Here is a 26,177-nt window from a genome sequence, read left to right on the forward strand (position 1 = left end):
CAGGGAAAGTGTGTGTTGTGGAAGGTAACTAAGGAAGTTCTGATTTCTCCTATGAGGACTGCTTCAATGCTTTCTTAAAAATATAAAATGTCTAATTCTTTCCAAAACGATTCTCACTTTTTGGGTGCCCCTGCTTTGCTGGTGTGCCAAGTATGTGCTTAGTGTGCCTAGTGGATAATTCAGTGCTGGTAGCGCCTGATGCTGGACACATCACTGATCAAATTGTCTGTTTCACTGGATAGTTCCCTTGTTCCTTTCTAGGAAAGTACTGCAACTTTGAGTATGAGGTCTAGTCCAACCAGAAACAAAAGACTCTACCTGATGGGAGACTGTGCAGAAGTGCTCTGTGTAAACCTAAACGCAGCAGCCAAAGGAGCTGCCATTCAAATTCCAAAGTGGAAGCTCAGTTCCAGTTTTCATCCTTACAATTGTGTAGTGCTTCCAGTTGTCTGGCCTTGTTTGTTGTAATTATGCACTGAATATATTCCACCCGTTCCTGGAGATGGAGACTTTGACTGTGGCTTTCTCTTTGGTGCTGCTCCATTCACCAGTTGGGCTTTGCTAAGTGCCCAGTCTTGGCAGCTCCTAGCAATAGCCATTCATCTGTAGGAATGCTTGAGAAAAGGAGCACAGTCCTTTGAGAATGACTTCTGTGCAAGCCTCGAGCAAGCCTGTGGGAGTTGTGCAAGAGCACAAATGTGCAGAGTTCATTTGTTCTGATGGGGCTTGTTCAGGAGACCTGGAATATGTCCAAAGAAAGCAAGCTTATATTCTGTGTTTGGTCCAACTTCTGCTGGAGAGAGTCTACAAACCTTTGAGTACACTGTGACTTGAAATTTAGCTTACGGTATATTGCCTTTTTCATTAGTAGTAATTGGTGCTGTAAAAGATACCTTCTTAACTGACCTTTTAATTTCCCACTACAGTGCAATCCTATACATGTTTACTCAGGAGTAAGGACTGCTGTCCTTATAGTGGGGCTTAGGGGGCTTCTGGATGGAGGCTTAATATTGCAAAAAGGTCATTAAGATATTGCCAATGGGTTATTGGCAACAGTACAGGTGGGCATTTTGATGCCAACAATGTCATGTAGATGCTGCAATAAAATAAATAAAATAAAATAAAATTGCATGCACGAGGAGCACTGATCTCACACTAAACCCCCATCTAGAAGCTCCATTGCTCCCAAGTAAATACGCACAGGATTGCAGCCTTAATCACTGGTGCTAATGGCACATCTGAGTAACTCTGATGTGCAGAAATACATACAATTGTGGAAAAGTGCATTTTAAGAGTCATCCAAGATCTAGCAAAGCTGTAGTTAAGCAGACATGTCTTTACTTCAGGCCACAAAATCTTTGCAGAACCTTCCAAACTTAAAGAGGCCCCACATAGTTCCCTAACAGGAGGCCCGCTGAGAAAAATAACGACACTCATAAAATAACTACCTAAACTGCAAGGGCTTATTTCTATTACAAACATTAAGAGCCCCGAGAGATTGTCAAGCCACAGAAATCCTGCAAAAAGAAACAAAAGCCTCCCCCGCCCCCATCTTTCCTCCCTGAAGCAGCCAAAAATGTGAGCCAATTCAAACGATTGGAAAGGTCATGCTCGGTATTAGTTTTTCGTGTGCAGCGAGTTTTTGATGCAAGGTTTATTTCAGACCAGGCGTGCTTTGCATGCAATCTCAGGTCTGGTGAAGGGCCATACCTGTATCGTGCGTTGTCTGCTGAAAATGTCCTGTGATAAGCAGAGCCAGACCAGGGGCATACTTTGGCAATATGGTGCCCTGAGTGAGGACAAAATTTGGCAAACCCCCCCCCCCCAATATTTCTTATTCTCACAATACTATAATTCATTTTGGTACCGTTGCAGTTTATGGATCTTGCGCCACCTTTGGCTCGGCACCCTGTGCAGAAGAACCACCCACACTGCCCTAAATCCAAAGCTGGCCAGATGTTACATTGAGAGGCCTGGCCCCATTCCAACAAGTTTTCAGGGGACCAAAGCCATCTTGCCCCCCCCCCCGAGTTGGCACGCCTGGCCTTTGGTCCTATCTGGTCATCAGCATTTCACTCATTGGGGAAAAGCAAGGACCTCACTTTCAGTTGATATAGCGCATCAAAAAAACCAAGAGAAGAGTTTGGATTTGATATCCCGCTTTATTACTACCCTGAGGAGTCTCAAAGCAGCTAACGTTCTCCTTTCCCTTCCTCACCCACAGCAAACACTCTGTGAGGTGAGTGGGGCTGAGAGACTTCAAAGAAGTGTGACTAGCCCAAGGTCACCCAGCAGCTGCATGTGGAGGAGCGGAGACGCGAACCCGGTTCCCCAGATTACAAGTCCACTGCTCTTAACCACTACACCACACTGGCTCCCCCCGTTGTTTAGTCATACTGTTGTTTTAGCCATACAAATATTTGCACAGATTCAGCCAATGAATTAAAACTCATGCAATAAATTTACTATGATCTTATAAACTGTGTGACACAGCCCTTGTTTTCAGGACTAGCCTTATTTGTGGACGTCTTTCTCCGAGATCCCCATGAACAGACTCTAATTGATTTAAATGGAGCACATTGTTATTGTATTTTAACGGCGGGTATTTTACAAACCCTGTGAGAGCCAGATTCAGCTCCGGAAAAAGCAGCTCATTGGAGGCAGCAGGGGTTGCATTTGTTTATTTCAGGTCCAACCAACACTGTGTTGACCGGACAGAAGGAAGACAAATAGAGGCAGTGTGCAGTTATTTCAGGATCTTCCCCGGGGGGGGGGGGTTGATGGGGGGGAAAAAACTTTGTTGTTGTTGAATGCTCTAAATTCTTGTTCCCCATCCTGCTGTCTGCTTTCACATATGTACTTATTATTTGTTCTTAATATAAAAGTATACTTCCAAAGATATTGTTTTGAATTATTATTTTTTTGTCAATGAGAGGGACATAGGAAGCTAACTTAGACCACGCCAGACTCCCTTTCATGGGGATGCTAACTGAGCAGATCAAAAGAAAAGAAAACCTTTTTATTCATATTGAACAAATGATGAAAATAGTGTTCATAATGTTACTCCTTCGGCACACATCTGGGAAGCTGTATGTTCTTCTGGTTTTAAAAAACTGATCTCCCACGATGTCACATAGTGACAGCATTTTGTAATGAAACTCTGCGGTCTTACAGTAAGAACCAGAAAGTGCAAATACTTTATGTTGAAACGTGTTCATTTTGTGCTTGGAGCACAATGAAGATAGTCTCATTTTTTTAAAAAAAATAGCTGTTTTGTGAAAGTGGCAATTGGATAAGCAGGAATTGGTTTGTACAGTGGATAAATTTAGGCCTGGGTCCATACTTTTTTCATTGAGGAAAATGTAAGCCTTTAATTAGATTGTCACATTATGTTCTTTAGCAAAGTGCTCATTGCATTAAAAAAAAAATATGTTCTGGAAACTATTTCCAGCCTTTAACAGCTTTCATATTACTCCAGCCTTTACTTCACTGCAGTTCTCTGTGACTAATTAAAAGAGTCAATTATTGTAAATAGAGTTATTGGATTATGCTGCAAGTATTTATTGTTCTGTGGTTTCCTTGACATAGCTGTGCAGTTCTGCAGAGGGGTCTATGCAACTGAAAGCCAGAAATTATGCAAAAGTAAAAAAAGATACCAATCACTATTGCAACTCAGTTGATTAAAGGTATCGTATGGAGAACTTGTTTAGCTTCATACTAGCATAATACCGTAAAAGCATTGTGACTAATGGTCAAATGGTTTTCTCAAGAAAAATTCTCATGAGCAACAGGAATTGTTGCATGAGAGTAATTACTCCCAGAACAGTTCATCAAGAAATCTTTCACATTCAGTAACACAAAACTTGATATTGTTTCAGTGCTTCCTGATTAAATATGATGTAATAAGTATGTTTACTCAAGTTCACTTAACATTATCCCTTACTGCCCTTAGAACATGAATAATCAGGGTAGTGAAAGGGTGTGTGTCTCACACCTATAGGTGAAATGGGAATCAGAATATATTTTAGAGACTGTCGGTACAGAACTCAGGTCGTAGATTTGGGCTTACACACTGTATGTAAAACCTTCCTTAACATGAAATACAAATATTTTATTTTGTGAATGTGGCGTTAGTGAAGACAGAGCCTTGAATCAGTGCATAGGAGCCAACTCCTGGGGGTCAAGGGGTCTTCAGCCCCTCAAATAAAATATTTGAGGGGGCTGGGCCCCTCAAAGTCGATGGACATTGCCATTCAAATGGTGTGTGTGGATCTCATCATGTGATCAGGATGGGGCTTACCTGCCCCCCATATTATATTCATGTTGGCACCCCTGCCTCAGTCGCTGAAAGATCACATGAGCTGATCCAGGGCAGATCCTTCTCAGAGCAGTGGTGCATTCAAAGCGGGACTTTGAAGAAAACCCTGGAATCTGCTTGGGTGACGGGTCGTTGTAGAAGTATCGCAAATATATCAGTAAGTATGATGGCTCATTTTGACCATAAGCACACTGATGCAGAAGCTAGGGCAGCTTGACCCAGAAAAAAAACCCTGACTGAAATGAATGTGCATCATGCTCTTTTTGTGCATACTGGCCTGCCACATGAGCTGCCTTCTGCCATATAATTTTCTCAGTCCCCCACATGGTAAAGTGCCAAGAAAAAACAACAGGATGGCCAGTTAAGGTAATGCCAAGAAAGAGGATTTGCATCCCCAGGAAAGAGCACAAAATGGGACCCCATTCTGCATAAAAATTTCATATGGTAGCTGATAGGGGCAAACAGAAATACAATGCATCTCGCCATCAGGTGTCGTGTCTGTCTGCACAATTTCCTGACTAGGTGCCACTAAAGGTTGATGTGTAACTTCAAGGCCCCTCCTGTTCTCCGTTTTAATGGTTCTTCATCTAACAGGACACATGACCACCCTAAGAGAAGTGCTTTGCCATGCTGTGTAGATGAATGGTTTAACAACCAATATGTCTTCTCAGTGAACTCTGGGAATTTTTTCTCTGGGAGGGGAATGGGGGTCTCTGAACAGCTCTCAGCACCCTTAACAAACTACAATTCCCAAGATTCTTTGGGGGAAAGCCATGACTGTTTTAAAGTGGTATGATACTGCTTTAAATGTAAGGGGCCACAAAGATAAAATAATTAAGTAGCCCCATTCCTTTCTGTTTTACCATTCAGGTTGCTTTAAATACAAGAAAATGTGCCAGTAGATGGCACTCCAGAATATAGGACTTTTTCCAGGGAATTGTTGGAACAATAAAATCTATTGTGCATGGTCAGTACAGTCTTTTCCACAGATTTTGACAGAACGAGCTACTGCTCCTTCACATGGGTCAGGAGGTTCATCCCTCCAAGAACAGGCATGATGATTAGAAAAACAACAACAATGCACCCAACACATTCTGCTAAACGTCTCTATACTTGTTGGTTATCATTGTGGCTGGATGCTCTCGCAGCCCAAGCAAATGAGCCAATGGGAATCTCATTGAATCTCACAGAAGCTCATTGTAAACAAACACAAAAGCAGCCTGAGGGAGATGACAGGGGTGGGTTTACTGGACAATGTTGCTGTGAAGTAGAGTGGCCATGTGTCCTACTTTACAGAGGGCTGTCCTCTATCAGAAAGCCCAACTCCAGCTTAAACATAAATAATCCTAAGAAGGGAGGGTATGGGAGCCTTGAAGCTGCCCATCAACAGTTGCACCTGGACAGCAGACTAGGTGAGAACACAGTTCATGTGGTCGCAGCCTGCTGCACTATTAAACTATGGCATCGTGTCCCACAGGAGGCACAGTGATGGCCACCAACTTGGATGGCTTGAAAAGAGGATTGGGCAAAGTCATGGAGGAAAAGGCTATATTCACGGCTACCATCCATGAAAGCTTTGCTTTGCTTCCATGGCTGGAAGAAGTAGTGCTTCTGAAGACCAGTTGTTAGAAACTACAAGAGGGGAGAATGCTCTTGAGCTTGGGTTTTTCACATGCATCTGGTTGGCCAATGTGAGAACAGGATGCTAGACTAGACAGCCCATTGGCCTGATCCAGGAAGCTTTTTTGGTTGAGCACTGTGAGAACAGGATGCTGGTGGGCTTTTGGTCTCATCCAGCGGAGCTCTACTAATGTTCATAAGGAAAGTATCTAGGTGCACCTAAAGTACAAAATATAAGACTTACATATTTACCTAAATTATACTGAGGAAATCTTGTACACTGGTACCTGATGGTATGCATTGCTATTATGTATACTGTATGCTAAATGCTATTATGTATGTAATTTGATTTTCCTTCAGATTTAGCTAACAAACTATATTTGACATAGTATAAATATTTACATATAAGCAACCAATTAGATGGTTTCTAGCTCTCCATCTGCTCTCTTAGTTATACCGTACCTGCCATAAAAATTGGCTGGACAGTGCATTTCCTTTTTCACTGAAGAATAATATACAAGCATTTTAATTGTTAAAACAGTGACTGTATAATATGTAGGATAGCTTGCCCATGTGTTATATAAACCTGTCTATGTTAATTTAGAATTTAACACACATTTATAAACATATGAAAAACTGTCCTGCCAGATTCTCATTTAATTTTATTATCTATCTAAAAATTTTAAAAAAATGCAGTACATACACCATCTCTAAAAACTTCTCTGACTGGTTTCTGTTTAGGAAGAGGCACATCCATATTATTTATTATTTTTTTAAATTTGCATGGCACTTTCCCATATAAACATGCTCAAAGTGGCTCTCAACAGAACAAAACCACAAATCAATGCATGCTGTTTCCCATTTCATTTCCACTATGAGCATCCTGAGCACGAGAATCTGGGAAGTTCTTCTCCACACGGCCTCTTCAAAGGAATGGGTGCTTTGCAGTCATGGCCTCTATTCCTTTCATTTTACCATCTACAACAGAAATGAAGTAAACAGTCAAGCATTTCCACTGCTTTTTAAATATGCACAAATGGTTTTTTTTATTATCATTTTTGTCCAAGTGTCTTCATTCCAGAATGACACTGAAAAAAACTATTTCATTTTATAATAGTTCTATGTGCAAAGCATCATGGGGAATGGAATGCAAACAAATTCCAGGGATCTCACCTTATATTCCGCTCAAGCAGATTATAATTTTTTAAAAGTGGAATTCCTGTTTCAACAAGGAAGTTCAAAACTCCTGGTGCAATTTAACAAGAACACCTACCAGCTGTCACGGCTGAGCATATTGCATATTAAAATTATGGATGGTTTATAAATTACTCTTTTAATGGGATGTCGTCTTGTGTAATTTAATCATGGATTGTTATATTTTAATCTTTGTGTGGCTCTTTTTTTATACCTTGTAAACCATTGAGAAGGCTTTCTTGTCATTAAGTTGTGTATAAATATAAAGGGGTATATAAATGAAATAGTAATAGCACAGATAAATGTGATCTCATTGTCAATGGCTGCAAGTCAAGGGCAACTGTGCTGACCATGTTCCTAAGGGGGTGGTAAAGTCTGAAGAAAAGGCCTATTGTTCTGTTTTACAGCCCTTTTCTCCAAGGTGGGGAGAAGCTTTCAGTCATTTTTGTTAATCAAAAGACCAGTCCTCTTTCTATTGCCCTGATCCAGTACAGCAGATCAGTTTGAGTAGTGGAAGGAAATGGTACCACAGGAGTTCTTGCTTCCCCCTGGCCAGCCCAACACAGTTCGGGGTCCTTCCCCCGCCCCAACACCCTCTAATCACAACAGCCATTTTGGTCTCTCTCCTCCTGAGAGCAGCATACTTTGCATTTTCCTTCTACAAATAACTGTTCAAGCCGTCCTTTCAAAGAACCTTTATTAAACCCCCCCAACTATTTGCTGTCGAGACATTTAGGATGAAATCATCACGTTAAACAAATAAATGCCGCTCCGTACAGATCTCTGCTGTGGGAGCAGAGTAAGAAAATAATTTCTGTCTGCTGTCCACAAAAGCGGCTGGAAAGGCCGAAAGGAAAATATTATTTTTACTTCATTGTGTGAAATATCATTTTGGAGGATCTGACGCGTTGAGTGTTTGAAGAGTTTTTGCTGGCAGGTTCCAAGGGTCTCCTGGGCTGACCCCCTGGGATTGTTTTCTTCATTAATAAACTTAGCATGATGGTGTGTTAAAAGGAACATTCTGTTTGCTTTGTAAATAAGGGATGTCAAACAAGAAGCAGGAGCCTTATGGACACTGGGCAATGTGTTCTCCAAATTGGGAGGGATGTGGGGAGGGGAAGGTTTGGGAAATTGGGGAATGCTCTGGCTGCCTTGATCCAAAGCTGTTGAGAAAACAGTCTGACCAGTGAATCACAGCCAGCCAGCTTCCTTATTGATACTGGTGGGAAAATCGCATACTCCATCTCCCAAAGCAGCAGGCGGCGTCCTTGGGAAGGAAAGGGTTGGAGCATACATCACCAGGACGCATGCCATGAACATGTCAAATAGGAGCCTGATCTTGGGGCTGGGGGGAGCTCAACTCAATCCAAGCTTAAAATATATTGTGACACAATAGGACAATAGGCCTGAAAATTCAATAAAAAACCAGGCAACACTGGCAGTCACTAGGGATGTGCCATAGGCAACTTTCTAGGAAGAGAGAAGTCCAGCCCAAGATCTTTTATGGCTGAGGCCACTATGGACACACTCCCCTTTATTCAACATCCAGCATGTTCCCACTGCCGTGATGTTAGTCACAGTCCATATCCTTCCCGTACCTATGAAATACTTGTGGGATATCTATTGCAGTCAATCCAACAATTCATGCTTTGCTAGATAGGCACATGACAGGGCTGAGGCTCACAGAGCTTTCCTGTTAACAGGCTGAAAAGAACGCCGTGAGATCACTTCCCTATTGTGTCCTGGCAGGAAGAGGACATAATGCTATACGCTCCTTGCCTGGACACCTTCCTCTTTTTCCATCACGTCTGCAACATGGGAACACCTGTAACTCTGAACTCCAGCCCAGACTCCATTTTTAAGCTTGACTTAGTCCATGTTAGCAACTTAATTAGCATTTTAAGCCTGCCTGCCTGCCTGCACCAAGCTGGTGTATCTATTATTCTTCGAGGATAAGACTGAGTGAGTTAATGTTATTTTTACCTTTTAGTGTTTGTGTGTGATTATTATTTTAAGGGGGGGGGAGAGACCAGGAAACTCCAGTCTACCTTAAAGAATTCTGGATTATTAACACTGAAAGGCTACCCAATCTAAGCTTCTCTTTTAAGCTGCAAAGGAATGGCACTCTGCTGAACTCACAAACATGAGGAAGGATGGAAGGAAGGAAGGATAATATCATATATATATATATATATATATATATATATATATATATATATATATATATAATCTCCTAGCATCAAACCAAAACCCAGCAATACTGCGTTTCAATGCATCCCCCCCCAAAAAAATCAGATTTGATCCAAATAGGGGGAAAGAGTGACCTAGCTACATTTTAAGTGCAGACAGCTTGCATCAGGTGGCTCTCATAAGAGAAGAGAAAACATGGACACATGCAGTACATGGAGAATAAGGCTATCAGTGGCTGCTATCCATGAAGGCTATGGGTTGCCTCCATGGTGGGAGGCAGGGTGGTCATGAATCCCATTTGCTGGAAGCCACAGGAGTGGAGAGTCTTCTAATGCTCGTGTTTTTGTGACAAGTATCCTATAGGCATCTGGTTGGCCACAGTGAGAACAGGATGCTGCACTGGATGGGCCATTGACCCGATCTAGCAGACTCTTCTTATGTTCTCTTAACAATGCCAAAAAGTAATCCTCTTCTGGAAGGTGAGGGATGCTGATCAATTCTCCTTGTCTCAATAGTCCTTGAAAAGCTGGTATGGAGATAGCTCCTTCCTAATATGTTCAGTGCTGGAAGGCCCATTTGAACCTGAAGGGATTATCTGAAAGGGGAAATTTATTCCTTCTAAGTGTATTGGGGGGGGCAGGGGGAAGCATGAAAAAGCAAAGGGAACAAATCATTAAGTGACATACTACAAACCATTTATCTTTGCAGGTTGGAAATGCCCCAAACTCCCAGCTTGTCAGAGGATTAGAATAAATAAAGACATTTACCTAGACTTGCAGTTCATCCATAGGGAAACATCTTTTTTGTGTGTAGAACTACAGTATATCTTTTGGAACCATTTGTTCTGGGGTCCCTTACAAAAGCCACCTTGCAACTGTTTGCCGATTTTAATAATGAGCTCTTTCCAGCGAGGAGTTTTTGGCCCGGCTCATTTTGAAACTTCGATATTTGGGAAAGTTTGCTGATGTTTTCTTAAATTACATCCTCTTGTGGGTCCATAAAAATCCTGACGTTATTACAAATAAATAAACAGAGTTTCTCTTCGTGATGTAAACCAGCTTTGAATGAAGTCATTGAGTGGAAGTTTGACTTGGATTGCTTCTGAAAAGCTCCTCAGACCCAAGGCGGCAATCTGCTTTTCTTCCCAGAGCTAGAAAAATTGGCTAGCAGCTGTTCTAAGTCAACCGAGTGCAGAAACCCCCCATTGCTTAATGTCTTGTTTTGATTTCCAGGAGGAAGCTAAATATCAAAAAGTACTTTCCCCCTATTTCCTCTTTTAACTTTGCTGTTGCAAGCTTCATTCTGGGCCTTATGGGAAGAATTGTTTCAAAAGAAGACCCACTGGAGAAGAACGTTTCAGCATCGTCAGATCATGTCCTCCTATTTAGGGATCCCATAATCCCCAACAATTCTTATGACTCCACAAGCTTACCCTGCTTTCAGGTCCACTGAGAGATGGGTACATACTGATGTACCAGGCCCAAAGCCAGTACATATGGACAGAACCCACTTTTAACTTCCTTTTTTAAACCAGCAAGTCCCTAGCCCTCCTATTCTTGTATCCTAACAGTTTGTTCCCCTTTCATGAAACTCAGAACCAGCTGTCTGAACCTCACTCTACCTAACGGTAGGGCCTGCCTGCTAAGAACTTGGCTGCAAGGCGGTCCCCCTCCCCCACCATACTTGCCTGCCACTTTATTGCTGCTAAGAGCATAAGAAGAAGAACCCTGCTGTCAAAGGACCATCTGCCACCAACTGTGGGTGTAGAACCTAGCCAATGTGGCTAGAGGCCAGCCACGGATAGTCTCATATTCCATGAATTTCCCTAATCCTCTTGTTAAGCCATCCAAGTTGGTGGCCATCACTACCTCTTGAGGGAACACATTCCACAGCTTAACTAGGTGTAATGTGAAGAAATAGTTTCTTTTGTCTGTCAAAAGAAGAGAGAGAGAGAGAGAGAGAGAGCACTCCATGCTGTCTTTGCTTCCTCCCACCGCTGAGAAAGAAAATACTCCATAACAGAACATCTAAGGTTGCATAATACACACAACATTTTATTCTAGAATCAATGGAGACTGAGTACTTGGTTTTCTTCTACATAGTCCATGCACAATCTAGATCCACTGCACCCCCCCCCAATGAAAAGCACTTCTTGAGAAATTGGTTGAATTTGGGTGTGTGTAGCTAATTTCTCATTGATTGCACATTACCCCACAGTGTATCCATTGGAAAAGAAGTGAAAACAGATGTAGGCAATCCTGGCAGTGTGTGTGTTTGTGTACTGGGGGGAACAATCCACAACTGCTCGGTGTTGTGGATGGGTGTATACCAAGATCACAATCACCATGTTCTTTGTTTGGGCCCCACATTGGGCAGAAAATTCCTGCATTGAAGGGGATTGGAGTAGATGACCCTCATGGTCCCTTCCAACTCTACAATTCTATAATTCTACGATTCACTCACCTGGTGCATGTGAAGGGAGGAAAAGGTATGGATCAATCAGGGGGACGATGACAACGGTGGTTTCAAATGTGTATCAAGCAGCTACATCCACCCTTGTGGACGGCTGGATCTAGCATCAATCTAGATTGAAGGCAGCAGCAGGTTGAGGGCCCAAAACATGTTCACATCACAGTGCTGTCTCTCTCTCTCTCTCCTTTTATTTACATGCCCCAGTATCTCTCAACCTCAGCCCCCTTCCTGCCATATGAGGCCAACTACACCCTGACAGGATGGTTGGAGGGTTTCCTGATTCAGATGATGTGTGTGAGGCTCTCTCTTTTTAACATGAAAGCATATTCTAAATGCTATGTAGGTTAGGAGTCTGTTTTTCAACGTGCAGATTATACACCTTCGAACTACAACACAGAACAGGTGACACTAACATGTCAAGGAAGAAGACCCTTTTCAGCTGTGGCTCCTCACATTTGGAATGGACAGAGAAACGGGCCTGACACCCACTGTGAAGTCTTCTTGGAACCAGGCCAAATTCACTCTGACCCCAATTTGCTCAAGCATTCCTCCACGCTGCAAAGCAGGTTTTAATTGTTCTTTTATGCTTTTATGGCTGCCTTTTTTCAATGGAGATGCTAATTCTTCTGTGCTTTCCAGAGTTTTGCTGTTTGAGTTTTATTGTGCTCTTTCATTCTTTTAACTGCTGCTCTGCCTCATCCCCGGAAACGTATGATGAAGGGCAACTTATAAATTCTCCACATAAATAAATGTCCAGACATGAAGTGCAGTTTGAGGATCACTAGTGGGCAACACAGCAAATCGACACCAAAGCTACAGCAGGGCAACAATCTTCAGCTTTTAAAAATCCACACCAATATTGAAACTTTTATTTGCAACAGAATGTGCTCCCCACCACAATCTTTTATTCTCAGACACAGGTTTTAGTCAATAGCTTGTGTTGAATCCAAATGAAACAAACTTAACACAGTATTTTTTGAAGGAAGTGTCTGACCTTCCCAAGCGACATTCTTCCTTTTCTGCTTGTATAAATATAAAATATCATTCCACTAGGAAACAGAAAGGAACCTTCACAATTTCAAAATCACTGGGCAGATAGCAGTAACAGAACCATTGCTGGCTGGTAGGTAAAGACCAGCTTTAGCCTCTTCAGCTATTCTTTACTGCCTGGCTCCTGCACCCGGAGAACTGCAGCCTGTTGAAGAGCCAGAACGTTGAGTCTGGAGAGCAATGTAAAAGTTTTATCATATTTCCAGGGAGAAGTCTACTGCTTGGGAATGGGCAATTGTTTGTGATGGCAGCTACATTTGTGGTGAGAGCACAAATGCAACTCATGAATGGTCCATGGCGCACCTGGCTTATTATATTTTTATTGATTTATTGCATTTTTCTATTTACTATGGCTTTATTGCAGTTTCTTTTGTATTTATCTTATGCAGAGGGCCTTCTCGGTAGTGGCGCCCGCCCTGTGGGATGTCCTCCCACTAGTTGTCAAGGAAATAAACAACTATCTGACTTTTAGAAGACATCTGAAGGCAGCCCTGTTTAGGGAAGGTTTTTTATGTTTGATGTTTTATTGTGTTTTTAATATCCTGTTGGAAGCTGCCCAGGTGTGCGGTATGTAAATAATAAATTATTATTATTATTATTATTATTGTTTGTTCACTGTTTTGGGGAATTTAGGCCAAAAAGTGGCATAGAAATAAATCGATGAGTCTTATGGTTGATAAAACTGATGCTTTTATTTATTCATTTATCAGTGGGTGTTTGTGTGTGTGTGTGTGTGTGTGTGTGTGTGTGTGTGTGTGTACATACGTATATGAGAAGTGATGGATACAACATGACAATAAACATACAGCTGCAACTGTTGTTCATTCTTTGGGAGAAGCAGATTTGCTGTGCAAGAGCTCCAAGGCAGCTTCCAGGCTGTTGCTATTTTCAGGTGGGATTCAATCACATGCTGGCAAAATCAATCTGTGCATTCACCGAAAGATAATATATTTTGCAATAAGGAAAGTGATGGGGAAACTCAGTGGTAAAATGTGGGGCAACGCTTGCTTTGACACCATGTCATCTAACCTCTCCTGCAAACAAATCAGGACGGATACCGGTACTCAATAAACAGGTTGTCTGGAAGTGCCCAGCATCAACTTTAACTGCACAACCTAGATTTGTCAGAATGTGACTGAAATCCACTCGCAAACAGAGATAGCCTGGAAGAGTCCCTGTTCTGTCGTCTGGGTTCTAAAAGTTGATGGGTCTTTTTCTTTAACCCAGATTTGGACTGGGCAGCCCTTCATATGGAGAATGTCTACAGACAGAGATTGTCCTCTGTAACACAGGGCACAAGGCCACATTACAGCAATTGTTTCCTACTGTGGATGCTAACAAACAAATCCTTTATGGTAGATTGGCACAAGTGCAAGGTAATAAAATTCTCCTTTTCTTCAAGGGGGGGGGAGTACAAATGGAGAACCCTTCTCCTTGCTCCCCCAAACCCTATACAGTAATCACCCTTGCATGCCTCTGCCTGGACAGCTTGCTCTTTAAGCCCCTTCTCCCTTAATGCATTTTTCATGTCTTACTTCTTTAGGATATAATGCTATCATTCTACTTCAGCAAGAATCAAAGATGATAAAACATGACTCCAGAACTTGCCCTTTGCTGTGCTGTGAATCCGCAGGTCTCTCTGCCTTTTTAATTCCTCGCTCTCTGTACAAATTCCACTGACATGTTTCTCAAGTGGCTCAGTAGGATTAATTCAAGCTTAGAAAGCTAGAATTAATGGAATGCAGCTCCACTCCTCATTTCTTCACTTGGGCAGCTGATAGAAACGCCTGCTGGGAAGCAGGAGGTGCAGGAAAGAGGGACAGGCAAAGATTGCGATACTGGCGAGGCTTTCACAACTCTCCCATCAAGGAAACATTGCCTTTTCTTCTTGAGCTAAGTGCTCTTCCTTGGGTGCAGCAAGATGTTACGAAAGGCTGTGCAGCAAGCAACTCCCCCAATAAAGCACTGATTCCTGGCCCCAGGACTCTGATATGACCACATTCAAGATTCTTTTGAAAGGCATTGTGTTGTCTTTGTTGTTGTTGTTTAGTCGTTTAGTCATGTCTGACTCTTCGTGACCCCATGGACCATAGCACGCCAGGCACTCCTGTCTTCCACTGCCTCCCGCAGTTTGGTCAGACTCCTGTTGGTAGCTTCGAGAACACTGTCTAACCATCTCGTCCTCTGTCGTCTCCTTCTCCTTGTGCCCTCCCTCTTTCCCAACATCAGGGTCTTTTCCAAGGAGTCTTCTCTTCTCATGAGGTGGCCAAAGTATTGGAGCCTCAGCTTCAGGATCTGTTCCTTTGTATTTCTTTTAGCTTTTTAAATCTCTTAATTTATTTCACCTCTAATTCATTTGCGTCAGGGGAGCCTTTTGAGCAAATTACAAGGCTGCTGGCATAGTTATCAGCTCAGTACGTTGGAGATGTTCAGCCACTTGAGTGGCCAGATTATTGCTGTATGCATGACCAACTGTCTCTGTTGTGTAGTGGAATGAATGCTGGGTTTGGATTAGGGAGACTTGGGTTCGAATCTCTCACCCAGCCATAATGTTCACTGGGCAGCCTTATGCAAATCCTGTTTCTCATCCTCTCTAGCTAAGATCCCACTGAACTCAAAGACCTCTTCCACCTTTTATTTTCCTAACAGTGTTCACTACACTTTGCTCTAACTGACGTGAGACTCATCCATTCAGCAGGAACCTGCACTGTCATCTTGGTACTTACTTAGCATGGGGCCCAGCCAAGTCTGAGTCCTTATGAGTTAGTCAAGCCTTGCACAAAGTGCCATCCAGCATCACCTGTGATTGTGCAAAGGGAGCTGGGATGTTCACATTATTTATATAATGTGCCTCCACCCAGCCAGCCTGAGATAGCTATGGGATCTTCCTATTCCTGCCTTCTTAGCTTGTATTGTGCTACTGCTGACTACTACTGTTTCTGCCATATAAATCCTTAGATGGCGGTGACTCATGGGACAAACCAATCAGCTAATGTGCCAATGAATGAATGTGGGTAAGGCTGAGTGCAAGAACTGGACTGTTAGTGCAATGTAACAAGTTGTCATATTGCAGTAGCGCTGTGGGTGGTCTGAGTACAGTAAGGAGCACTTGCAAGAGTCATCATTGCCAGATGTAGTGAGCTGGTGGCATGCAGCACTATTATGTGTCATAAAAACTGGCAGAGACAGAATTAGAAGCAGCTAAAAGTTTTGGGCCTCCTTAGAACCAGCAAACACTAACATAAACTTACATATACCTCCTTTACTGTGTTAACTGCAACTACAGTGGTACCTCTACTTACGAATTTAATGCGTTCCGAACACACATTTGTAAGTCGAAAAAATTTGTAAGTCGAATCCCATAGGAATGCATTGGGAGAAAAAAATGGTAAGTCGAAGCAACCCTATCTAAAAATTCGTAAGTAGAAAAAAATCCTATCTAAACTGCATCCAAGATGGCAGACGGAGCTCCATTTGTAAGTAGAAAAATTTGTAAGTAGAGTTATTTGTAAGTAGAGGTACCACTGTATTACGGTATTTATTAAAATATTTACAATAAGAACTGCATGTTACTGAGAGATCCAGGAGAATCAACAGGGTCCCATTTCCCCCTGTCTCCGTCCTGAAGAAGGTCATTTACTAGGTTGTTTTGGTGCCAAAGACAAGCATATTATGAGATAAGTATAAGTGCAATCACAACTAACATTGTATATAAAGCATTATACTTTCACAACAATTCCTGCAGAGTACGATCAGCATCAGACAAAGGAGTAGCTGCTAAAGCTCTTCCACTTTCTGATTTCATGCTTAAATGCAAATCAAATTACCTCCACATGTGGTGGGAATGCCCCTAAACCCAACGCTTCTGGACAGCAGTCATACAAGAAATAAGCAAAATAACTAAACAGGTACTAGAAGTCACCCCAGAACTGGCCCTACTGAACATCTTCCAAGATAACAGTGCCCACTCACACTATAAAGAGCTCATAACCCACCTACTCTCAGCAGCCAGAGACATCATAGCCAGACACTGGAGGGACCTGTCAGGAATAAACATGGAACACTGGTATCAAGTAGTATGGGAAACAGCCTTACTAGAAAAGCTAACCAATAGACTGAAACTGACACGGGGACGAATAGAAGAGGATGTCTTCACATGGCTCCCCTTTATCGCATACATAGCCCAACAAGACAACAACATGAACCCACCGACAGCATACAATTCAACTGTGGTCTAAACCACTGAGACTCTTGGGCTTGCTGATCGGAAGGTCAGCAGTTTGAACCCCCGCGACCAAGTGAGCTCCCATTGTTCTGTCCCAGCTCCTGCCAACCTAGCAGTTTGAAAGCATGCCAGTGCAAATAGATAGGTATTGCTGTGGTGGGAAGGTAAATGGCATTTCCCTGCACTCTGGCACTCGTCATGGTCCTCTGTGTGCCAGTAGTGATTTAGTCATGCTGGCCACATGACCTGGAAAACTGTCTGTGGACAAACACTGGCTCCCTCGGCCTGAAAGCGAGATGAGCGCTGCAACCCCATAGTCACCTTTGACTGGACTTAACCGTCCAGGGGTTCTTTACCTTACCTTTACCGATAGGGCTAACTTAACCCAACAACCCCCCTCCATGCACAAACAAATCCCACTGCAGCCAACCAAAGAAGAAGAAGGGTTTGGATTTGATACCCCACTTTATCACTACCCGAAGGAGTCTCAAAGCAGCTAACATTCTCCTTTCCCTTCCTCTCCCACAACAAGCACTCTGTGAGGTGAGTGGGGCGGAGAGACTTCAAAGAAGTGTGACTAGCCCAAAGTCACCCAGCAGCTGCATGTGGAGGAGCGGACACGCGAACCCGGTTCACCAGATTACTAGTCTACCGCTCTTAACCACTTCACCACATTGGCAATCAACCACACCCTAGGCCACCCCAATCTCTCTCACCACCAAGGAAACATAACAAGCAAATAGTAAGAGAACCTACCCAAGTGACACTGACACAAAAAACCCCATGCATACACTAAGTAAAAGAACATAAGCTTTACCACACCACCCCTCACTTTGGTCCCCCCTCTTTTCTTTCCAACCCTATGCTGCATGTAACACCAATGTCTCACAACAAACGTAACTGATCTGCAGAAAACACAACCTGAAAAAAGGCACAATGCATGTGCTTTCGTAAATGAGGAAAATCTTTAATAAAAAATCTTTATTAAAAATGCAAATCGAATCTGGCCGCACAGAAACATTACCTTAGATTTTGGCTATGGAAACATTCTTGTGCATAACATAGTAAATAATTCCATAGCTACCCAAGTGCTTGATCAATGGAATTAAAACACTGTTGTATGGAAAAGTAGAAAAAGAAGTTAAATATACTTTCATTAAGGCTTTGCCAAACTTTAGATCAAATCAAGCTTTTGGCAATTCAGTAAGCTGTAATTCATCATCTTCTTCTTTTTTGGGTCCTAAAGAGTCACCCCATTGGAATGATGCTTGGCTAATTTCCTACAAGACATATTCCTGATAAATTGTTTTGCAGTGCTGTTGGGGTGAGGAAGGAGCAGCCATGAGCTAAAGCACACTCTGTCGAGGGAAAAGCTGCTCTGATGAAATTATAAATAAGTCATCAGACATAAGTCTGTTCAAATGAGTTGTCAGTAGAGATGTGTCAGAGTTGTGGTTCGGCTCAAACTTCAAAGCAGCAATCCTAAGAGCGCTCCTTCCTCCTCCATTCACAGATCTGCTCTTGATATACACCATGGGAATGTTAATTTAAGCTATGTGTACATATGCAGAAAATCCAGGGCTGCGAATGCTTTAAATAAACCAGGCCGCTTATGAGCCAATTATAACATGTAAGAATACATATGTTCATGCCACATGCGGTTCTGCAACGGAACTGAGGACCAACCTGACTGCAGCCTCCCCTGACTTCCTTTGTTGAGGCTGCAAGGAGTGTGAGACCACATGACAGTAAGGATGGGTGGAAGCATTTGTCCTCCTGTTGCAAAACAAAGAATCGTGCTGATCACAGCATACATCTTTGGAATGCCCTCCCCACACCGCCTTTGGACCAGGAGCATAGCTGCCAAGTTCTCCCTTTTTTTAAGGGAAATTCCCTTATGCTGAATAGGCTTCCTCGTGAGAAAAGGGAAAACTTGGCAGCTATGACCAGGAGGCTTATCCAGTGATGTTATTTGGGCAGCAAATCAGGGATGGGGAAACTGTGGCCCTCCTAATGTTGTCAGACTCCAGCACTCATAAGTCTTGACCATTGGCCATGCTTACTGGGGCTGGTGGAAGTCAGACAGAGTCCAACCACATCTGAAGGGGCGCACTGCATTCAGACAACAATAGATTATCTCAATTCCCATTTTCCATGATGGTACCCGCCACCCTCGCTTCCCTCGCCAATGTTACTGTGGTCACTGGCACCATGAAACAAACGGCTCTGGTCTCTGGAGCAGGGTTCCCTTTGAAATTGTTGGCCTCCTCCTGGCTGGGAGTGATGGTGATGGGCCTTTTTTCTCCTTGGAAGGAATATGGCCTCTCCTACAAAGTTCTGCTCCTTCAGGCTGCAAAGAGACTGTTGGTTTCAGCTTGCTGCAGGGACACCTTCCCTCCCAGTTGTGCCTCCATAAGACTATTTTGGCAATGTTCACATTGCAAATTGCAGTGGACAGGGAAACCTGATCTTGCTAGTGCTACCAGTAGTCATGTCAAATAGATTGGTAATTTTGTTGTCATCGCTGCAATTTTCTCTACCAACATGCACTCAGTGAATAGCACCTTCAGGGTTTCAGGCAATTCCACTCCCTCCCTGATATCCATATGGTTTCAAAACTTTGCCTTTATTTTGCATGAGTGCTTATCTGATACAACACATAAGCACACATGTATCCCTTATCAAATGATGGGGAGGGGGAGTTGTAAGTGTTCTGCTGCTGGGTAGAGCACAGTGCAAGGAGTCCCAGTCTTCTGGGGGCACATCTGGCAGTCTGAGAAACTGCAATGGGCACTACCACAAAATGGCTGTGGTAGAGGCCTGCCAAGTCCTGAATAACCTGCTCAACCCCCAACAGTAAGTGGGTACAGGGTGGCATCCTGGGCTTTGGTTTAGGATTGACATTGGGTAAAACAGGGCTCTTTTGCCTTTTACAGCTGTATATCTCCACATTGACACCAGAACATGATGGGCTTCGCATGTTAAGCATGAGATTGGGGGGGGGCAATTGCTGTACTCCCTCTCTAATTTTGTGGGTGTCAGGTCCCCTGAAACAGCTGTTTTCTGTTATGCCATACCTGTTATGCCATTTTTTGACTGACACCCACAGAACACTCTCAATATTTGAAATGTATCCACTAGTCCAAAAAGGTTGGTGACGCTTAGGCCAGTGTTTCTCAACCAGTGTGCCTCCAGATGTTTTGGGACTACAACTCCCATCATCCCTAGCTAGCAAGACCAGTGGTCAGGAATGATGGGAGTTGTAGTCCCAAAACATCTGGAGGCACACTGGGTGAGAAACACTGGCTTAGGCTATAGTACAGACAGCAGAAAAGTGGAGAACGAAGCATCACCATTGCCTTTTTTAGGAGCAGTGCCCAGAAAAAGACTGTTGTATCAGCTGAGAGCCTCCACCAGGGATGGGCTTTTGGGAGATGAATTATCTGGGCAATGTGGGGGTGTGCAAAAAGAAACACCCAGGCAGCTTCTAGTCCTAAAGCCACCAACAGAGCAGTTTAAAGGCTTTGCAACCAGTCTCAAATAACTAATGAAAGCAGCGTTTACACACACACACACACACACACACACACACACACGTCAAGAAACTCATCACAGCTCTCAGGAACCTCCCAGCTAAGTGATTGTAGAGCAATTTCTCCAATTACCAGTCTTTCAACTCATGTGGACCACCGCGAGTAGATACTCAGAAATCACTCTTCCTAACCACTCCAGTGAGGACTTGGCATGCTCCTTCCTCTGCACAAAAGAAAAAGAAACACAACGATGCCTGTAATTTCATACTTCATTGACTGGGTTACTTTTCTAGAGGCTTGCTAAGCAGATGCTGCTGTGCTGCTGGGTGGCGGGTAATTACCATTTTTTCTCTGCCCTGTTAGGGTACTTGACATTTCCATTCCTCAGTGACTTCAGTGCAAAACAAATCGGTCTACCTGCCATCCACATCTGACCACCAGATGGTCTCATGTGCCTAAGGAGGACCAATTGCAGAGTGCATTCAAATGACCTCACACATATATCTTCAAACATTGTTCCCTGACCACAAAAATGTATGGAAAATGCAACATCTGTACATGTCTGCCTCTTAAATCCCTGTTGTTTTACAAAATATATTGCTTATCACCCTAATGTCTTGAGCCCCTTAATGGAGAAAATGTGGATCGTTGCTTGTAGGGATTGTTTGCTATAAGAAATCCTTTAATTTCTTACAATCATTTACTGATGCCTTCCTTTGCCTGGTGCTGATTGAAACAGAAGATATGAATGGATGGGACCAATTCATTAACTGCAGCTTTAGAACATGGATATTTAGTCGGAGCTGAATCTTAATTGGAGCAGTTCCCTCTGTTTGATTGCATTGGTCTACTCTATATCATAAAACATCTAGATTCAGGCAGTGCATTCCATCTCATATTTATTAACAAAATATATTTCTCTGGTTCATAAACAGCTATCTGGTCTAATAAAGATGAACCTCATGTGGAAGGAACAGGCAGCTGTGTACCTATTTCCTTTTTAGATTGGCTTCATGTGTGCAGAATGGAGCCTGGTGAGGAGAAAGCCCCCCTTTCCACATTTGGGTATCCCTCTCCCAACAAGTAGGGTACCTCCAGACTGGTGTATTTTTGTGGGTGTGTTCTGCAACATATTCTTGATGCAATAATAGTGCATTCATGATGGATTTATACTAGACCGTTCACACTTCATTCTGCTTTATTAGTTCTTCTGCAATGCTTCCAATGTTACCAAATTATTGCCAGGTAGATGGGCATTATTGTACTACATAACAAAGATAGGACAATGACAGCACCTGTGTGGTATGAAAAGTTTCCATCCCAGGACGTTTGTTTTAATTTTAGAGGCAGATAGAATTAAAGATTTGGACAATTTTCCTGGCTACTTGAGTTCAGTGATAGGGGGGAAATGGTTTCTAGAAGGGTTGAACAGTCCCCTTCCTTGGGGGTATGCAAAAAAAAGATGGATATGTGATACTCTCCCTTACTTTTTAAATTATATTATGAATACAGTAATACCTCACTTAATACTTTCTGCTGGCAGATCAGCCCAGCGATGATGCTTTAAACATAGGACCAGGAAGTAAACTTAGATCCCAAAGTTTATTCCTTTTAACACTATAATTTTATGAGCAAGATTATTTTTAAGAATAAACAGAGAGAAGATAGATGATAGATAGATAGATAGATAGATAGATAGATAGATAGATAGATAGATAGATAGATAGATAGATGATAGATAGATAGATAGATAGATAGATAGATAGATAGATGATAGATAGATAGATAGATAGATAGATAGATAGATAGATAGATAGATAGATAGATAGAATCATAGAGTTGGAAGAGACCACAAGGGCCATCCAGTCCAACCCCCTGCCAAGCAGGAAACACCACCAAAGCATTCCTGGCAGATGGCCATCAAGCCTCCACTTAAAGACCGCCAAAGAAGGAGACTCCACCACACTCCTTGGCAGCAAATTCCACTGCCGAACAGCTCTTACTGTCAGGAAGTTCTTCCTAATGTTTAGGTGGAATCTTCTTTCTTGTAGTTTGAATCCATTGCTCCGTGTCCGCTTCTCTGGAGCAGCAGAAAACAACCTTTCTCCCTCCTCTATATGACATCCTTTTAGATATTTGAACATGGCTATCATATCACCCCTTAACCTTCTCTTCTCCAGGCTAAACATACCCAGCTCCCTAAGCCGTTCCTCATAAGGCATCGTTTCCAGGCCTTTGACCATTTTGGTTGCCCTCTTCTGGACACATTCCAGCTTGTCAGTATCCTTCTTGAACTGTGGTGCCCAGAACTGGACACAGTACTGTATTCCAGGTGAGGTCTGACCGGAGCAGAATACAGTGGTACTATTACTTCCCTTGATCTAGATGCTCTACTCCTATTGATGCAGCTCAGAATTGCATTGGCTTTTTTAGCTGCTGCATCACACTGTTGACTCATGTCAAGTTTGTGGTCTACCAAGACTCCTTTTCACAAGTACTGCTCTCAAGCCAGGTGTCACCCATTCTGTATTTGTGCCTTTCATCCCCCCCCCCAAGTGTAGTACTTTACATTTTTTCCCTGTTAAAATTCATCTTGTTTGCTTTGGCCCAGTTGTCTAATCTCTTTAGGTTATTTTGAAGTGTGATCCTGTTCTCTGGGGTATTAGCCACCCCTCCCATAGATAGATAGATAGATGATGATAGATAGATAGATAGATAGATAGATAGATAGATAGATAGATAGATGATAGATATAAAAACATGGTGATAGATATAGATAGATGGTAGATGATAGATAGGTGATAGATGATAGATAGATAGTTAGATAGATGATAGATAGATAGAAAGATAGAAAGATAGAAAGATAGATAGATAGATAGATAGATAGATAGATAGATAGAGATTAGCTGGCCAGTTTTCAGAAAGTATTATCCTAATAGGATTTGTTAGAAAACGCTCCTAGGGGGACGGCAGACCCCCAGATCCTCCGAGCGTCTCCTAATAGGCACTTCTCTGGAATGGCATGCCCCTTCACTCCAGAGTGCGTTTCTGTGACACTTCTCTTATGAAAAGTGCACACAAGTCTTCTGGCATCATGCAGCAAGAAGGAAACATCCTTAGATCTAAACCACGTTTTATTTACAGTCTATACTGTACAAATAATCCATAATCATGTCTGTGTTCTCCATACTCTGTCTGGCAGAACAAACCATTGCATACAGCAAAAGTGAAAGTAAAGTACAATAACATACTCAGACGGAAGAGATAAGACAGTCTTCTGTTCCCACACTCTTCTCAGACATCTCATGTGATTTATACTAATCACACTAGCTTCACACTAGCCAGTAGTGGGTACACAAAATCCTAACAGGATTATTCACATTTCTTTAGTATTTTTAATGCCTGTGTATTGACAAGCCAATACTCATAAGACAGGTAGCAGTCACTTGAAGAATTTGCTGTGCCATGTTGAATACTTTGATAGTCCAACTATTGTCACCCTGCCCCACAAGATGACAGTTGTAAGCTCTCCTTGATAGGCTATAAGAAGAAAATGCAAATGAAATGTCCAAAATACTTCACCAAATTACAACAAACATCAAAGCAAATTGAGCATATTTAGTTGTTGCTTTTAAGGAGAGAATATAGTTTCCCTTGCTGTTAAACCTAATTCACAAGAACATCTTAAAGCCCACTTCCTGTCTGAAATGTTTGCTGAAATAGTGCTCACCACCTTCTCAGGTGAGTCATAGAATCATGGTGTTGGTTGGGGTCTTCTTTGTCATCAGCTCAACCCACTGCTCAATGCACAAAAACCAAAGTTAGAGTAGTATCCCCAAGAGATGTCTGTCCAGTCTCTGCTTGAAGGCTTCCAAGTGATGGAGAACTTCTCTCCGCACTAAGTAGTTCATTCCCTTGGCAGATTGCTCTTACCATCAAGATGTTTCTCCTAATCTTCACCCCATTGGAGCTAGTCCTGCCATCTAGACCTGGTCCTCATTCTCTGCTGCCCCAGAGGGCAGAACTAGAGTTTGGGGCTTAGGTTACAACAGGTTTCTTCGGCCACTTTTGTTTCTATTCCACAGGCAAGTTAACTGAGGCTTGGAGATAACGACTTTGAACTAGGGGCCAATCATGGCTCTCTGGATTGTATTTAATGCGACTCTCTCTACATGCTTGGAGGCACACACAAACCTCTTTTGCACATTATTTGGAGCAAGAGATATGCATTCCACAGGAAAGACATCTTCCTGTGAACTGAAACTCGGCTATGAAGGTAGCAAAATTACCAAGGGCAAGCTGCTTGTGGTCAGCCTAGTCAGGAATAGGGGACTGGGGGTCCTCCAGATGTTGGACTACAATTCCTATAATTCCTGACCACCATTGGCCATGCTGACTGGTGCTGATTAGAGCTGGGGTTCAGCAACACCTGATTAACTCCTTGACTAACTTATCTCTCAGGGGTGCTGAGAGAATAAATGCATTTCATCAGAAGAGCTCTGCTGGGTCAGGCCAAAGATGCATCTAGTCCAGCTTCCTGTTTTCATTCTGACTCACCAGATTCTTATGGGAAGCTTGCAAGCAGGACCTAAACACAACAACACTCTCCGCTTGTGAGTCCAAGCAACAGTCCCTGTAGGGATCACTAAGTCCATGGGTGTCAAACACAAGGCCCGGGGGGGGGGCCAAATCCGGCCCGCCAGACCTCGTCATGTGGCCCGCCGAGCGCCCCAGCCAGCGGGACCCAGCAGCGGGACCTTGCTGCTGAAGCGCCGCGCCGACAAAGCGCCGACAAACAGCTGGGGCCGGGGGGGGGGGTCCCTTCGCACTCTTTTCTGGCGCTGAATCAAGGCGGCGACCCCCCTTCCCTTTCTTTCTTCCTCTCTCTCGTTCTTATTCTTTCTTTCCCTCTCCTTCCTTCCTTCTTTATCTCTGTCTTCTCTCCCTCTTTCTTTTTCTTTCCTTCTTTATTCCTTCTTTCCTACTCTTCTTTCTCTCACCTCTTTCCTTCGTCTCTCACTCCTGCTCCCTCTTTTCTTTCTTTCTTTCTTTCTTCCTTCCTTCCTTTCTTCCTTCCGTCCTTCCCATCTTTCTTCCTCTCCCTCATTCTTATTCTTTCTTTTCCTCTACTTCCTTCCTTCTTTCTCCCTTTCCCTCTTCTCTCCCTCTTTCTTTTTCTTTCCTTCTTTATTCCCTTCCTTATTTCCTACTCTTCTTTCTCTCCCCTCTTTCCTTCCTTCCTCTCTCTCTCCCTCCCACTCCCTCTTTTCTTCCTTCCTTCCTTCCTCCCTCCCCTCCCCTCCCTCTCCCTCTCCTCAGAAACATAGGATGCTGCTTTATACTTCTGGCCCTTAAACCCTGGAACCAGGAGAGCAGCTCCAGTGAGTCAACCTCAGCCAGTCCCTTTGGTGAAGGGTGGTGGCTCACTGGCAGAACATCTGTCCTGCATGCAGAAGGACCCCAGCATCTCCAGGTACTAGTAGCTCTGCAAAGGTCCTGCATGAAACCCTAGCGAGCCTCCACCACCCAGTGCAGTTACCAAAAATCATTTTTCAATAAATTGTACAATAATTGT

Source organism: Zootoca vivipara, chromosome 10, assembly GCF_965207765.1.
Source record: "Zootoca vivipara chromosome 10, rZooViv2.hap1.1, whole genome shotgun sequence".
In the NCBI taxonomy this organism is placed as follows: Eukaryota; Metazoa; Chordata; class Lepidosauria; order Squamata; family Lacertidae; genus Zootoca; species Zootoca vivipara.